The 14,562-nt window shown below is 45.8% G+C and overlaps 1 protein-coding gene and 1 long non-coding RNA gene across 10 annotated transcripts in view; one reads left to right on the top strand and one right to left on the bottom strand.

The window, feature by feature from the left end:
• Positions 1-14,562, top strand: part of kug (FAT atypical cadherin kugelei) — an 811,192-nt gene that overhangs the window by 634,199 nt on the left and 162,431 nt on the right. The gene's annotated exons all lie outside the window — the stretch shown is intronic.
• LOC117221932 (uncharacterized) overlaps positions 9,041-14,562 on the bottom strand; it is a 96,729-nt gene continuing 91,207 nt past the window's right edge. Inside the window, exons 2-3 of the long non-coding RNA XR_004490592.2 lie at positions 9,593-9,776; positions 9,041-9,489 (exon numbers count right to left, since the gene is read on the bottom strand). This is a non-coding gene — a long non-coding RNA (uncharacterized LOC117221932). The remainder of the gene's footprint in view (positions 9,490-9,592; positions 9,777-14,562) is intronic.

Below are 14,562 nucleotides of genomic sequence, written 5' to 3'. Positions count from 1 at the left end.
TTCGGAAATTAAACGGTGATCTAATTATTAGCTCGGAGTCCGATTTACTCCGACATCCTCGCTGACATTTCTGCGAGACAAAAGAACCGATCCGACCATGTTAAACGACAATCCGCCAACGAGACTAATTTTTCCGAAAGAATAACATCTCCCTTCCCCCTTCCGCACCAGCGGAACGATGTATTTCCTTCCGCGACTACATCGGACGAATACTTATTTCTTATTTTCGCTCGCAATACAATTTGCCCGGTTCCGCTCGAGACGTGCCGCAACGACGTTAAACGGGCGGCAATTAAGGATCTAAAAATCTTTTTCGGCGTGCGAACGAAATGTAAACGGAACCATATGAAAATCGTCGGGGCTGGCTTTCGCGAAGCAACGAGCTGAAAATAAACACGCGGTTCTTTTTTCCAGCGGCTAGACTAGGTTCATAGACTAGGCTCGCCGGACCCAAAAGAAGCTCCCCATTTTTCTTCATGGAAACCGGCCGTGCGAAACGCGCGGACAAAAGTGCCGACCATCCGGAACGGCGAAACGTTCCCAAAGAAAATCGAGCCAGCGAGAATCCTCGTTTGGAGACTAAACAGGCTCGTTGTTTTCGCTGCCGGTTCGCCCCGCTCCGCGGGAGGTTCGCGAGTTTCGTCGGCGGATCGTTGGACGTTCGATCGTTCGGAGCTTTTCAGTTCGAAAGCCGTGGGGGAAAGGGGATAAAAAGAAGGCGAGGAGTCGCATGTCAGGCGACGGTGCTCGGAGGGCGACAAGGTGAGACGACTAACGAGCTTGTCACGGGCGTTGCTTAAGAGTTTCGTGCGGCCGCCGCGCCGCCGGCGTCCGGAGGAAGGAAGCGGAGCCGCGAAGAAAAATGAGCCGCGAAGAAGCGCGCGGGGATATCGCTGCGGTTACAAAACGCACGATGATCGATGGGGCCCCGAGTCCCTCCGAAACGCGCCGAGGGAAACCTACGAACAAGAGCTCCGATCCTCCTCTCGCGCCACGGCCATCATCCCCCCGGATCTCTGCCCTTTGACTCGTAAACTTTCTCTCGTATCTCGAGATCTCGATTCGGTTCCCCGACGTCAGCCGGCGACGGGGCCACGACGACGACGACGACATCGTCCCCGAAAATATTTACAGGGTCCGGGGCCCCGACACGCACAATCGCTCGATAAATCACGACGCATTAACGTTCCGCCACGGGCCGCAGGAATTCCGTGAAGTTTCTGGCAAACCCCGGCCCCTTTACACGCGGCTTCTTGCGAACTTCGGGGCTCCGGGCGACGTTGATTCTTGCGAAACTGCTGCCTTTTTCGCGGACGAATGCTCGATTAGTTATGCACGTGCTTCGTGGGCTCGGTTAATCGAAACGTTGCACGATTGTTCGGCTTCGATAACGGTGAACAAATTTGATGCTGGATGTGCGATAATTGCAGCAACCGTGTACTGTAAATTCTACCTAATTGAAATAGGTCGGATTGTGTAGAAAAATGGGCAATTTGGGAAGAGGAGATACGATTGTTGGAGCCTCGCGGTTCGTTTTTATAGTTACGAATTGTGAACAATTATTGTGGACAATTTATGTGTCAGTTAGGGAGACATTACTGTACTTGAATAATTACTACAGAAAATATTAATTGCTTATGATGAAATTAATAGGATTTAATTAGTAGAATTAACAGAATTTAATAGCATCGTGCTATTTGATCTTTTGAGATAAATTATACATATAAATGAATCTAAAAAATGAACAGCGAGGCTCGAATAATCATATCTTCTTTTCCCAGATTGTCCGTTTTTGTACACAATCTGAGCGTCGATTAGAGAGAATTTACTGTATTTAAAACCTATTTAGACGACTGTAGGCGAAGCATAGAGTAAGGAAAACGGATCTGATGTGATCTGTTACATAAATGCTGGATGAAGCGATGTTATGTTTACCGTTAAGAAGATGTTAAAAGAAATGATACGACGTTTGCTGTTTCAAGAGAATATTAAAAAAAATAATAAATATATTAGGTTTATTTAGAAGACATTACAAGGAAAAAATGATATGCTATTTGCAGTTAAGAAAATGTTAATTGAAGAATTCGGATAGGCGTTGGATCATGTTTGAAATAACAAACGCGATATACGTCCGAATTTTTTAATATTACATCCACTGCATAGTGACTACACACATTCCGATTATTTCTCGTTGTCGGAGCGAGTGCATTAACCTAGACCACAGTGACCTTGAAACGATCGTGGATTGAGAAATCTAGGCTCGATCGTCGGAAGCATCAATCTGTGTAATTTGGTATCTCAAGACACTAGGCTCTAGCAGCCAATTATGAACAAACTAGAGGCACGTATCTGCCGTTTTCTTCAAATTCTGGCTGCAATTACACGTCTACACCGTATCATTATTCAAAGCACGGAAAGATGGGCTCCGATCGCCAAGGCCATTTCGAGTAGTACGTATTGATAAAAGTAGGTCGTTGAACTCGTCTCGACATCGGCAGGATTACACGGTCGAATATGCACGGTGGTACGGTTCTTTTGGGTAGGATGGTTCGAAGGGACTTGTGTACTCGTTGTACGGTGTGGAATACCTCTTTATACTTTCGCGAACTTTGTCTTCCGACGAGTCGCGGAGCAGTGATCGAGTATTCGTTTTTGCACTCGCCGTTTGCCCTGGCAAAAGTCTTGAACAACTCTGATTGGCTAACCCCGCGCGTTGGGTCCTCCCAATCGGCGTTGTTCACTTGCCCTTTTTACCGCCTGTTCCGTACGCCGTTCGCGCATTTTCGGAACGGCGTGGCGATCGGAGGGGATAATGAGTTGAACGCGACAACGCGCGGAACTTTTCCTTCGGGTCACCCGCGTCGGACCACGTGGCCCTTCGGGTCGCTGGGTCCGCTTCGAGTACCCTTCGGAAGCTCTCCGAATTTACGACGGACTCCGTTTGCTATTGAGGTGTTTCTAAAAAACTCTATCGCGAACACGCGTTGTCAAGGTTTGGAACTTATCGTCTCAAAAATAGCTTCTTCGAAGGAGAGTCGTAAATTACGCCGGTCGTTCGCACAAGGACTAAAGTTTCCATCGTGCACACTACTGGACGCTGCGATCTCTCTTCGCGGTGCTTCCAGCTGGTTCGAAGGATTTTAGAGCATCGTTGCTCCGTGCCATGCGGATTCAAGAAGCGCGACGCTGCGATTCGTCGTCGGGACGATCCGTCTGCGATCGCTAAACGCGTTTATTTTGGTCTCCGTGTACGCACGCTCGTTCGACGACGTCTCCGCTTTTTCTAACTTCGATGGCATCGCGGAGGTAATTGGAACAGATCCGACACGATGTTTCGAGTCATCAAACTTTTGACGTGATTCAAAGCTTCGGCAAGCGTAACAAGCTGCGACACGTGGCAGAAGCAGCGCATAGTTCCGCGACGCTGAATGCTCGAAGTTTGATCATGTTCGACTGGACGCTGCAGTTCTGAGACGATCATCGGGCCGGTCGTCGAATGTCCATGAAAATGATATTCAGCGCGGTTCATTCTCTTCCAGCGGAAGAAAGGACCTCTTTTTTTCGGTAAACGCTCTTATTTATGGCTCGCGAAAGGACGATCCGTTTCGCTTCAGACGTACAAGTGGGTCAGCTTTTGTCTCAATCCGAAGCGGAACCGACCTAAAACGTCCTCCGGAAAAAGGTCGAGCGACGCAAAAAGATCCATTTATTCGGGATCCCAAAAAACTGCGGAGCCGCTTCTTTCCCGGAACGGCACCGTTCTCCGTTAAAGTAGATCGATGATATTCGAACGTCCTGCGTAAGAGAAAAATCGCGAGGGCACTCGTTCATCATTTACCCGCGAGGTTCCCTCTAAATTGGAACCGGATCATCCGCTTCCCCCCGCCCCTCTTGACGGACCGGGTCGCACGGTCCAGCAAGCCCTCGAAGAAGTGCATCGTGTTAGAACACGATTCTCATATTATCCCATTAGACGTTATTTCGTCCTCGGGCACAAAGGCGTCCCACAGTGGGCCGGATCGAAGATTTTAGTGACTTTTTGACGAAAACCTAATTTTCTCATATCGATGTCCAGTGAATTTTGATCGCTTGTTAAATGTCCATTACCCTCGAAAGTGGAAATATTAATAAAAATGATCACAAATTGTAACAGATACGACAATTTAAAGTTGAACATTTTGAACGCTACAATAACAATCTTACCATTTTGTTATTGTTTCAATAAATCTGCAGCTTCAGGATTTAACCCTTTGCAAATCTAAATTAACTTTTCTGACTTATAGTACTTCCGTTTTATACGACAAAGTCCATTTTATGCATATGAAATTTAGTCTTGCGACTCGTACAACAGTTAGACTTTTAACAATTTTTTATATCTAAGCTTTGATCGTGTGAAACTTATCTTGAAACATGGTGTAACAATTTTAGTGGTGCGTCAGAGTCACCAGTCGAGTGCAAAGGGTTGATGCATACAGAGACCTTTCTCTGAGACGCGTATTTTATTGCACCCACACTGGTTACGAGGACTCACTAGTAATTCCAGGTACGTCACTATTGTAATATTACAAATAGTTTGTAACATTATATTTAAACAATTTTTTTTCACAAAAAACGTCAATGAAAATCAATTAAAAATTATTGTTCAACAAATGCAAAAAAAGTTTAATTATCTATAGTTGAAAATAACTATTTTTAAAATATTTTTAGATTTTAGAAATATATTAGAAATATATATATATATATAATATATTTCTATTATACATATTCTATTCTATCTATTATATATATATATATATATATATATATATATATAATAGAAATATATTATTTAGAAAATTCCATCGCAATATCATCGATGGTTCAAAAGTTATAACAGAATGTCGCTGAATTTCTCGATCCGGCCCACTGTGCGTCGGTCCCGTTTGACGTTCCGACCGAGCGAGTAGGAGAGATCGCGACGAGTCGCGGGCCGCACAATAATCGACCGATAACAAATAGCAAATAAAAACGCAGGCCGGCTCCTTTCGCCGGCTGCGACGTCTGGGAATCGAATTCCGACGTCCGTGTGACGCGAGAGTCTTTTGATCGACGATCTTTAACGCGGCTACGAAGCCCGCTATCGGACGCCAGTTCCACACACATACACACACACACACACACACACAGCCGGTTCCTCCTTTTTCCCTCGCGCCGATTCAAAAGCAAATTCGATTAGCGAGCGACAGATTGATCCTTATTGAATCACGGCTCGCGGTGGTCTTTGTTATCGCGATTCCGTCCACGGGGTTTGCCCCCGCGCGCGGAGACCGCGGCGCGGTTCGCGTTCATCGATCGGTAATGACCCCGATGATCGGCCCAGATAAAAAGATCCTCGTGTCGGATTCGGTTTCTTTCTTCTACCCTGGGCCCTTTTCTTGTCCCGGCGATCGGAGATTAAACGATCGGAGCCGGCCGGCCGAAGCCCGCCGCTCCGCGCCGCGCGGCTCGGCTCGGCTCGGCGCAACGTTCTGCGAGAGCGCGAAGTCGATTCCGTGTAAATTAAACAGCCGTCGATGGTAATCGATGCGGAAACTTCGCGGAGTAATTATCGACCGGGCGCATTCCTTCCACGGATTTCTGACTTCGCGCCCGGTTCGGTTTCCTCCGGGGCCACCTTCGACGGTTTTCTTTCCCAGTTGGGTTTCGAATCGCGGTTTATCGTGGCCATCGATCCCGCTGGTAATACAAGGTGTGCCGAATAGAGTGGTGCGATGCAGATATCGTTGCCTGTCGAATTAAACGGCTCTTATTTTTTCGGAGCAAGTGCTGAGCGGAAAAGAATTTTTGTTAAATATATATAATGTATATAATACATATAATATTATATTTAATATTATATATTTATTATATATTATATATTATTATTATCATATATTATATATTTAATATTATATATAATTAATAATAATCTGCTAGCGCGCAACTATTTTTTCGGAGCAAGTGCTTCGCGGAAAAGCATAATATGTTAATTTTATTATTATAATAAAAATTATTATAATTATATTATATTACAAAAATTATATTATAATATAATATATTATTATATTACAAAAATTATATTATAATATAATATATTATTATATATATTAAAATTATATATATAATATTATAATAATATTATTATTAAAATTATATTATAATATTATATTATATTATAACTTATTCAAGCGTTTTCCACGAAAGAGTCTCGGAACTTTGAAGAATTGCAAAATAAGAAGGCGGTCGCTTTGACCGCGGTAGGTTTAGTGTTAATAACACTTAACTCGTGCAATCTTTGAATTTGTTGATCGCATTGCTAACATTTCAACGATTTTTTGCCGATCCACGATTCCGTTTCGAAGTTCCTGGGATCGCGCGGCAACTAAATACAAATTCATTAAACGACGATGCATCGCGAAGAAGGTCACGAGAGTTTTACGACAATTGGAGCACGCCAGCCACGATTTCCAGCAAATGATATTCCAACTGAGATTTCCACGCGCCGGCAATCTCCAAGTTAGGCGGTCAGCTATGAACACGGAACCGTGTCGGGCGGAGCTAAATTCGCGATTAATTCGTTCCTCGCGTCATGTCACCACGCTTGTCCGACCACAGTGTGAAAATTGGGCCGCGTTTTATGGTTGTTCGCTCGTTCGTGGGCGAGTTCCCTCCGCGATTCTCGCGTTCGTAAACCTGCTTCCAAATTTTGCATAAGCGCATTGTGCTCTAACGAGACATTCGACAAAACAAAAAAAAAAAAAACCACCGGCAACGTAGAACGAGCTGTTTATAATAGAATTTTTTGGTAGAGCATTTCGCTAGATTTCGTTAGGACCGAAATATTAACCAGTCAGCTGTGTTCGACGAGTATACTCGTCACGGAGAAGTGGCGGAGAAGTGACGAGTATACTCGTCGTCGCTTGATTCTCGCGACATGTACGAAATGCGGGTGTTCTTAAAAGGAGGCGTCACAGCTAATTGTTTAAATGAAACGGAGAACGGTGGATATATTCGCCGACTCGATGCAGCATTGCTCCAATCGTGCGAACCGTTGCACCAATGAGCACGCGTCTCTGTCCGGTAGCTATTGATCAAGAACACGAGCAGGATACGTTTTCACAGTGATCCATCTCGCGACACGCAACGGTATCGATGCGAAATCCATACACCAGTGTGTGCAGCTGTTTGCAGTGTTAACGAAACAACGGATACAATTTTTCAAACGCACAGTCGCACCTGCAAGCTCCGAATCTCCGACGACCATTTTACACCGTTAATCCTTTTTCGAAGGGTATCGACACTTGTAGTCGAAAAAGCACTGTGTGTAATGTAAACAATGTTATAAAAGCTGGAAACTTTGTTATGTAAAAGAGAATGTGTTCTTGCTCGTAAAAGAATTTCTGAATTATTGAATATTTTATTACCGTTGCCGTTACTACTGCTAATATTAAAGATATATATATAACTTCTTCCTTTACAAAAATGTTCTCCGAGGCACCGTTAACGAGTTATCAACGAAAAACAGTGACCAATAAGAATCGAGTACGGCTGACGCGAGGCGGCCCAGCCAACCAGCGCGCGAAGCCCGGTTCCGTTCATTGGCTCGGTCGCCACGCGCCAGTCGAGCTCGCCTCTCATTGGTCACTGTTTTTCGTTAATAACTCGTTAACGGTGCCTCGGAGAACATTTTTGTAAAGGAAGAAGTTGCTTCGAATGACCCGAGGAACCCGCTACTTTCGGATTGCGAGACATTTTTGGGACAGCCTGTATAATAGTTACGATAGCGTAAGAGGCGGTCGCAATCTCGAATTAATGTTCCGGATCGCGAACGGGAAACGAAGGAAGTCAATTTAACGAGCGTCCACGAGTAGAGTCGGAAAACGAAGCCTCTTTACGGAGGCCATGGCGAAGCCGGAAGCTGTTCGCGAACACGTCCGCGGGTCCCGATTTGTCGAGCGCGCGCGCGCGGGACACCCGATGTCCCCTGCAGTCAAAGCGACTAATTCTGATTAGCTCCCAAGCGATCCGAGTATATCCAATTACGGCGTCGCTGGCATGTCGCCCCGTTCGTCCGCCTTAATCCCGCGGAATAATTCGCCCCGGTGGCCTGTCACGTGTCGCCCGACCGACAGTGAAATATAGGTGACAGCGTGTGCCGTTCGTCGCGTAGCCGTTCTTTGCGCGGTCTTACGAACGCGCGGCCGACGACGAATCAATTAAACGGCCGGCCAGTTCGTTAAATAATTTTCCCCCCAATTAGCTCGGACCGCGCGCCGCCATCTTGCTGCCGTGCGGCGAAACGAATGCCGCCCGAAAACCCCCGATAGAGCCGACTAATTAACCGAGCATGCCCGATGATTGATCAGTGATCCGTGAGCCTCATTATCGCGACGCTGGAACTGTCGGCGGACACAATTTATGGCCGACCGCGGCCGCGCTGCTGCGAACTAGGATTCTGAAAATTCGCTGTTCTATTTCGCCTAACTTAGCTGGTTGGCGAATTTTCTCGCCGTGAGATCGCTTGATTATCGGATGATACGAACGGATGGATGCAGATAGTGCAGATTAACGGAGTTAATTATCTTTGTTTTAACAGTGTTCTCTGATAAATTTTTTATATTTTATTTTTAATAATATGTTATTTGAAATATATAAAATAAATTGAAATATATATTTTTTTATATATATATTATATTATATATAATATAATAATAATAATAATAATAATAGTAATATATTTATTATATTATATTGTAATAAATTATTATTTAGTATATGTGTATATAGTATATTATATAGTGTATTATATATAGTATAAATTATTATTATAATTAATTATTATATTATATTATATTTTTAATAATATATTTCAAATAATATATTATTAAAAATAAATATATATATATATATATATATATATATATATATATAAAATATTATAAATATATTATTAAATATATTATTTGAAAGCATCGCGTAAATAAATTAAATATAAAATATATGAAATTATATATCGCGTAAAATAACCTTGAACAAAAAAAAACAATAATATCCATAGCACTTTTTCTTACATAGATACGAAATGACTCTTCCTCGAGGAGACCGAGAGTCGATATAATTCCCGCAGAGTCCGCTCGACTCGATCTCGCCGTCGGAGAATTGAAAAAAGAACCGTACACAACGCAGTGTTTCCTTCTAACTAGCCTTAAGTATCGATCGTTCGAATTAGGTTCGATGCCCGAGGCAAATTGAAATATTTCTGTCCCCGATAAAACTGATCGAATGAAACGTTGGTTCTCCGCCGTCAAAATTGCCGCTGCAAATTGAAAAATTGCTCGCCCGTTGATTCCCGTTTCCTCCGCGAGATTGCATGATATCGACGTGCCAGATGCCGGATTTTTCTCCAGAAGGCCACCATTAACGAGATACTCGATCCGCTTCAAATGACACACGGGTGCTTGCTGCTGCATCCTATCCGAGCGAGAAACACTTAGCGAGCGGTGGCACAGCGTGAAGATTACAGAAATTACGGCGCCCCTAAACAAGACCTTTCCTACCGGCGATTTATTATTACCGTCTTCGCGGCGTTCCACTCGGTTGGTGCTTTCTAATCCGCTGGGAATCGATTCCACGCCGCGATAGCGATCCCGCGATCCACATCGTCCGTCCGTATAGTTCGCCGGAATCTTCCCGTTCGTCTCGTTTTAAGATCGTCTTCTTGTGCGGTGGATCAAAATATCGTTACGCTTCCTCCGGTCCTGTAAAATTCAGAGAAAATGTTAGTAACCATTATACAGGTTGTCCCAGAAATGTCTCGCAATCCGAAAGTAGGGGATTCCTGAGGTGATTTGAAGCAACTTTTTCCTTAGCGAAAATGCGATCCGCGGCTTCGTTTACGAGTTATTGACGAAAAACAGTGACCAATCAGAGGCGAGATCATTTGGCGCGAGACGGCCGAGCCGATGAGCGGCACTGGGCTCCGCGCACTCGTTGGCTGGGCCGCCGCGCGCCAGCCGAGCTCGCCTCTGATTGGTCAGTGTTTTTCGTTGATAACTCGTAATCGGAGCCTCGGAGAAAATTTTCGCAAAGGAAAAAGTTGCTTCGAATGACCTCAGAAACCTCCCATTTCCGGATTGCGAGACATTTTCGGGACATACTGCAGAAGTACGGGTATGTTAATAACAATCCTTCCGAGCCAGGGAACATCGAATATTTTGAAGCCAATTCTACACTAAGGTGTTTACATAAAATAAAATAATTTCATAAAATAAAACTGTCCTTTTGATCCAATATTTCAACAGAGCGACACTTACTCTGTGTTCGACGAATATACTCGCCTTTGCTTGATTCTCTAAAAAGGAGGCGTCACAGTTAACTGGTTAATTTTAACTGCTTTATTAACAGCTATAGAAGATGGCGCAGATTTTGTAGAAGGTTCGGGAGAATTTGAAAGATCCTTGAAAGATTGTAGAGAATTTTCTGTATCCAGTACGTCCATCGACGCAAACGTTTAAACAAAGAACTCCCAAAAGTCGTTCCTAAAACGGACTTCCAAGATAAGGAAATAGAAGCGGCAACAATGCTCTTCTACCATGAATGGTTCAAACGTAACTGTGATAATTCTTTGAATACAAAATGTTCGAGGTCGTTTGAAAAAATGCCCTTTGAAACGAGATCCCTTTGGCTCGCCGAGTGCGTTCGAAACGCGGTGCCAGAAAAATATTTTACAGAGCTCTGCGATGCTAACAATGCATAAATATTGAGTCGGAGCTTGTCGAAAAGGGTGCACGCGAATGCTTGTAAGCCCTCTTTAGCCTTTTTGGCAAAGACACCGGGGGTCGTAGTCGTCGAGACGCGTCCGATACGAGCTCGTCGTCGACGGCTCGTCCACGTTTGCGGACGCGCACCGGCCGCGATTGTCGCGTGTTCAGGCATCGAAAGGCACTCGATCGTCGATGAACAGAGCTCGGACAATGGGCTCGGCACTCGAGCTGTGCGGCTTTTAATCTCTGGCCCGCTGCGTGCCGGCATTTTCGCGCACCGCCGACCGGCCGGCGTCGATCAAATGGAGCGGAAAGCGCGAACGACCGACTGTTCTCGCTCCTCCTGCACAGACCTCTCGATCCGAACCAACGGTTTCTCGAGATCTCCACCCGGGACCAGTTTCCTTCCCCTTCTCCCAACCCTTCAGCAAGGTAAGCACCCTTGTCTCCGCGTGTACTGGCACGTACGTGGAAGTTTTAAAGCTCCAGCGCCGAGAACATATGTGGCCCGACGGAGGTTAAAGTAGGCGGCAGAGTTTATGTATTTAGATACTTTTACGGCGAGATCCTGGAGACTTTATTTGTGACCCCCTCTCCCCACCCCTGCGGCGAAAGACGATCTTTTGACGAAGACGCGAAGTATGAATGTCCTATAAGGAAATCACTAAATTGTGGATTTTATGCATTTATAATAAAAATGGATGAATTCGTTGGAACCAGTAAAGCGGTCGAAAGAACTTAGGTGTAGCGATGCGCTGGATTCATCTTAAACTTCCGTTCCTTACAATTAACCCTTTGCACTCGTGGAGATAATTTTCCGTGAATCGCTTTACGTAGCAACGCACGAATCCTGGTTCTTCCTGCGCGTCGATCGATCCGATCGATCCACCACGCCTTTCTCCTTAGGAAGATGAAGCGACTGCTAACGATTTCGTCCCAGATCACCTAAAGAACGGCGATCTCGAAAAACTCGCCGACACGATTCTCGAAGAGCATGTCCGCGCAGCGTGTTTTCAGTGTCGCCGAGAGTCTTTCGTCGCGTAATCTGCGAAACAATTACAGTTATGTCTCCCTAACTGACGCTCGGATTGTGCACAAAAATGGACAATTCGAGAAGAGGAGATACGATTATACCAGCCTTGCAGCTCGTTTTTATAGTTGTTGACAATTCTTAACCATAGAATTGAATCGCAAGGATCGAATAATCGACAATTAGAGAGACAGTACTGTATAACCAAGATCGCGCGAATACCGGTCACCATTAAACCGTCACGGAAATCCGATCCGTTCTAGTCGACGCCGGTCTCCCGGCAAAAGTAGGCGCGCTAGCTGTAAACTTGTCACTTCGGACAGTTAACCATCGACGAGGGTACCGTTTTTGCGGCCGTTAATCTGCATTTCCTGTTTATATCGGGCGCCAGCGTCGCCGGACGCCTCTAATTAGGAGCGACTAACCGGCAAAATGGGAATTAATAAAACCATCAAATATTGTTGTGCGTGTAATCGACGACACACCGATACAGATTTTTCTTTTTTCTTCTTTTACGCGGCGCGAGAAAAATCCGGCGAGAAATCGTCTCCTCGATCCCGGCGCGGGAAAAACGCTCTCGCTCCGGCTCGCCTTAATTAACGTTCCGGCCATGATTTGCACGCTGCGCGATTCTCTGCGTTCTCTCTTCCCCCCTCAGCCGTCCCCGCGTTTCTTTCGCTGTCCGTTCGGCTGTTCGTCGGCCGGGAAAAAGCGACCGATGGGTCGAATCGCGTGGACGGGATCGGCGAGCCGCGGAATGCGTCCGTGTTCCTCAGCGTTCCCTCGCGGACCGCCATTGGAAAGGGCAGAAATTATAGAGCAATTTCCGTCGGGACTCGTCTTTCCCGCGGCTCCGTCGCCGGATTCCTCCGTAATTTTGGCCGCAAATTTTCCCTCTCCGACCGCCACGCCGTCGACGACGATATCGTCAACAATCCGACGGCAACCGCCGCGGCCCGAAACTACCCCCCCCCCCTTTTAAAATTTCTCTTTTTTAGCGAAGCTTCCCCCGGAACTTTCCCGTTCCGCCCGCTTTTTCCGCCGTTCTCTTCTCCCCTTGTGCCGCGCTTCTACCGATGTATCGGGTCGGAAAGTTTCACCGGGGTTTCTTTTTTAACGCGCCGCTCCCGTTGCTCGCCATCGCTGCCAAGAAATTCGAACTCGGCGGCGCACACCCTTCCAAACGTAAGCCAACTTAATCCGTTCGTTTGTTGTGTTCGTTCTTTCGTGCCGTACGCCGTTCGCTTTGCGCAATTTATTCTCATCCCCGGTTTACCGGTTATGATATATCGCGTAGCATGCGACGAGCATTTGGAACTATGCTTTTTATTTTTTCTTTAATTTTGCATACCGTCGTTCGTACGCGATTTCTTCTTTTCACAAGTACGTCCACGATTGCGAAATCGTTGAAGTAGGAGGTTCGCGCAAAATCGGGACTCGAGTACTCTCATACTCGCGTAAAATCGGGACTCGCGTACTCTCATATTCGCATAAAATCAGGACTCGAGGACTCTCATATTCGCACATACTGTCATATTCGCATACTCTCATACTCGCGTACTCTCATACTCGCGTACTCTCATATTCGCATAAAATCAGGACTCGAGGACTCTCATATTCGCACATACTGTCATATTCGCATACTCTCATACTCGCGTACTCTCATACTCGCGTACTCTCATATTCGCATAAAATCAGGACTCGAGGACTCTCATATTCGCACATACTGTCATATTCGCATACTCTCATACTCGCGTACTCTCATACTCGCGTACTCTCATATTCGCATAAAATCAGGACTCGAGGACTCTCATATTCGCACATACTGTCATATTCGCATACTCTCATACTCGCGTACTCTCATACTCGCGTACTCTCATATTCGCATAAAATCAGGACTCGAGGACTCTCATATTCGCTTACTCTCATACTCGCGTACTCTCATACTCGCGTACTCTCATACTCGCGTACTCTCATACTCGCGCACTCTCATACTCGCGTAAAATCAGGACTCGCGTACTCTCATACTCGCATAAAATCAGGACTCGAGGATTCTCATATTCGCGTACTGTCATACTCGCGTACTCTCATACTCGCGTAAAATCGGGACTCGCATACCCTCATACTCGCCTAACGCAGTTCTCGAAATTTCAAGATCAGCTTCCTTCTTTTAATTGAGAAAGTAGACCGACAACCAATGATCGTGCTTTCTAACCAATAACGAGCGACTAATGCAGTCAGCTTTTTACGAACGGCTAATGCGACCGACATAAATCATGTTCCCGCGAACGACTACCGACTAATATTCCGTAACCATTAGTCACAATTACAGAAAGCGATTGTTATCGTAATCGTTAATCATTTTTCCGATCACATTCCGCCCAACTCCGTGACAGAGGAACCATCGTCGGCGGACGACGGCGCGTTTTCTCGCGCCCGAGATTTGGCCGGGAAGCGCTTCGCGTTCGAAAGCTTCGTTAATTCCTCGCGAACTGGCGACCGCGACGAGCGGAGATTCGGCCGGCTGCGGTTCCAGTTTCGAGAACTCGATAATCCCGCGACCGCGCGCCGGCGAAACGCGTAAACAGATCCCTCCGCAAATCGGTGGGATCGCGAGAAGAAAGGGGGAACACCGCGAGACGGTACACGGGACACGTCGAGCCGCCCCGCCCCGCCCCGCCCCGCCGAATCTATAATTTTCCCCGGCAGGTATCTCCGATAACCGCTTCCGAAACTACTTATATGCACGGC

Source organism: Megalopta genalis, chromosome 4 (genome assembly GCF_051020955.1).
Source record: "Megalopta genalis isolate 19385.01 chromosome 4, iyMegGena1_principal, whole genome shotgun sequence".
Taxonomy (NCBI): domain Eukaryota; kingdom Metazoa; phylum Arthropoda; class Insecta; order Hymenoptera; family Halictidae; genus Megalopta; species Megalopta genalis.
The sequence above is the reverse complement of the archived record's forward strand: the minus strand, read 5'-3'. Positions and strand labels throughout refer to the sequence as shown.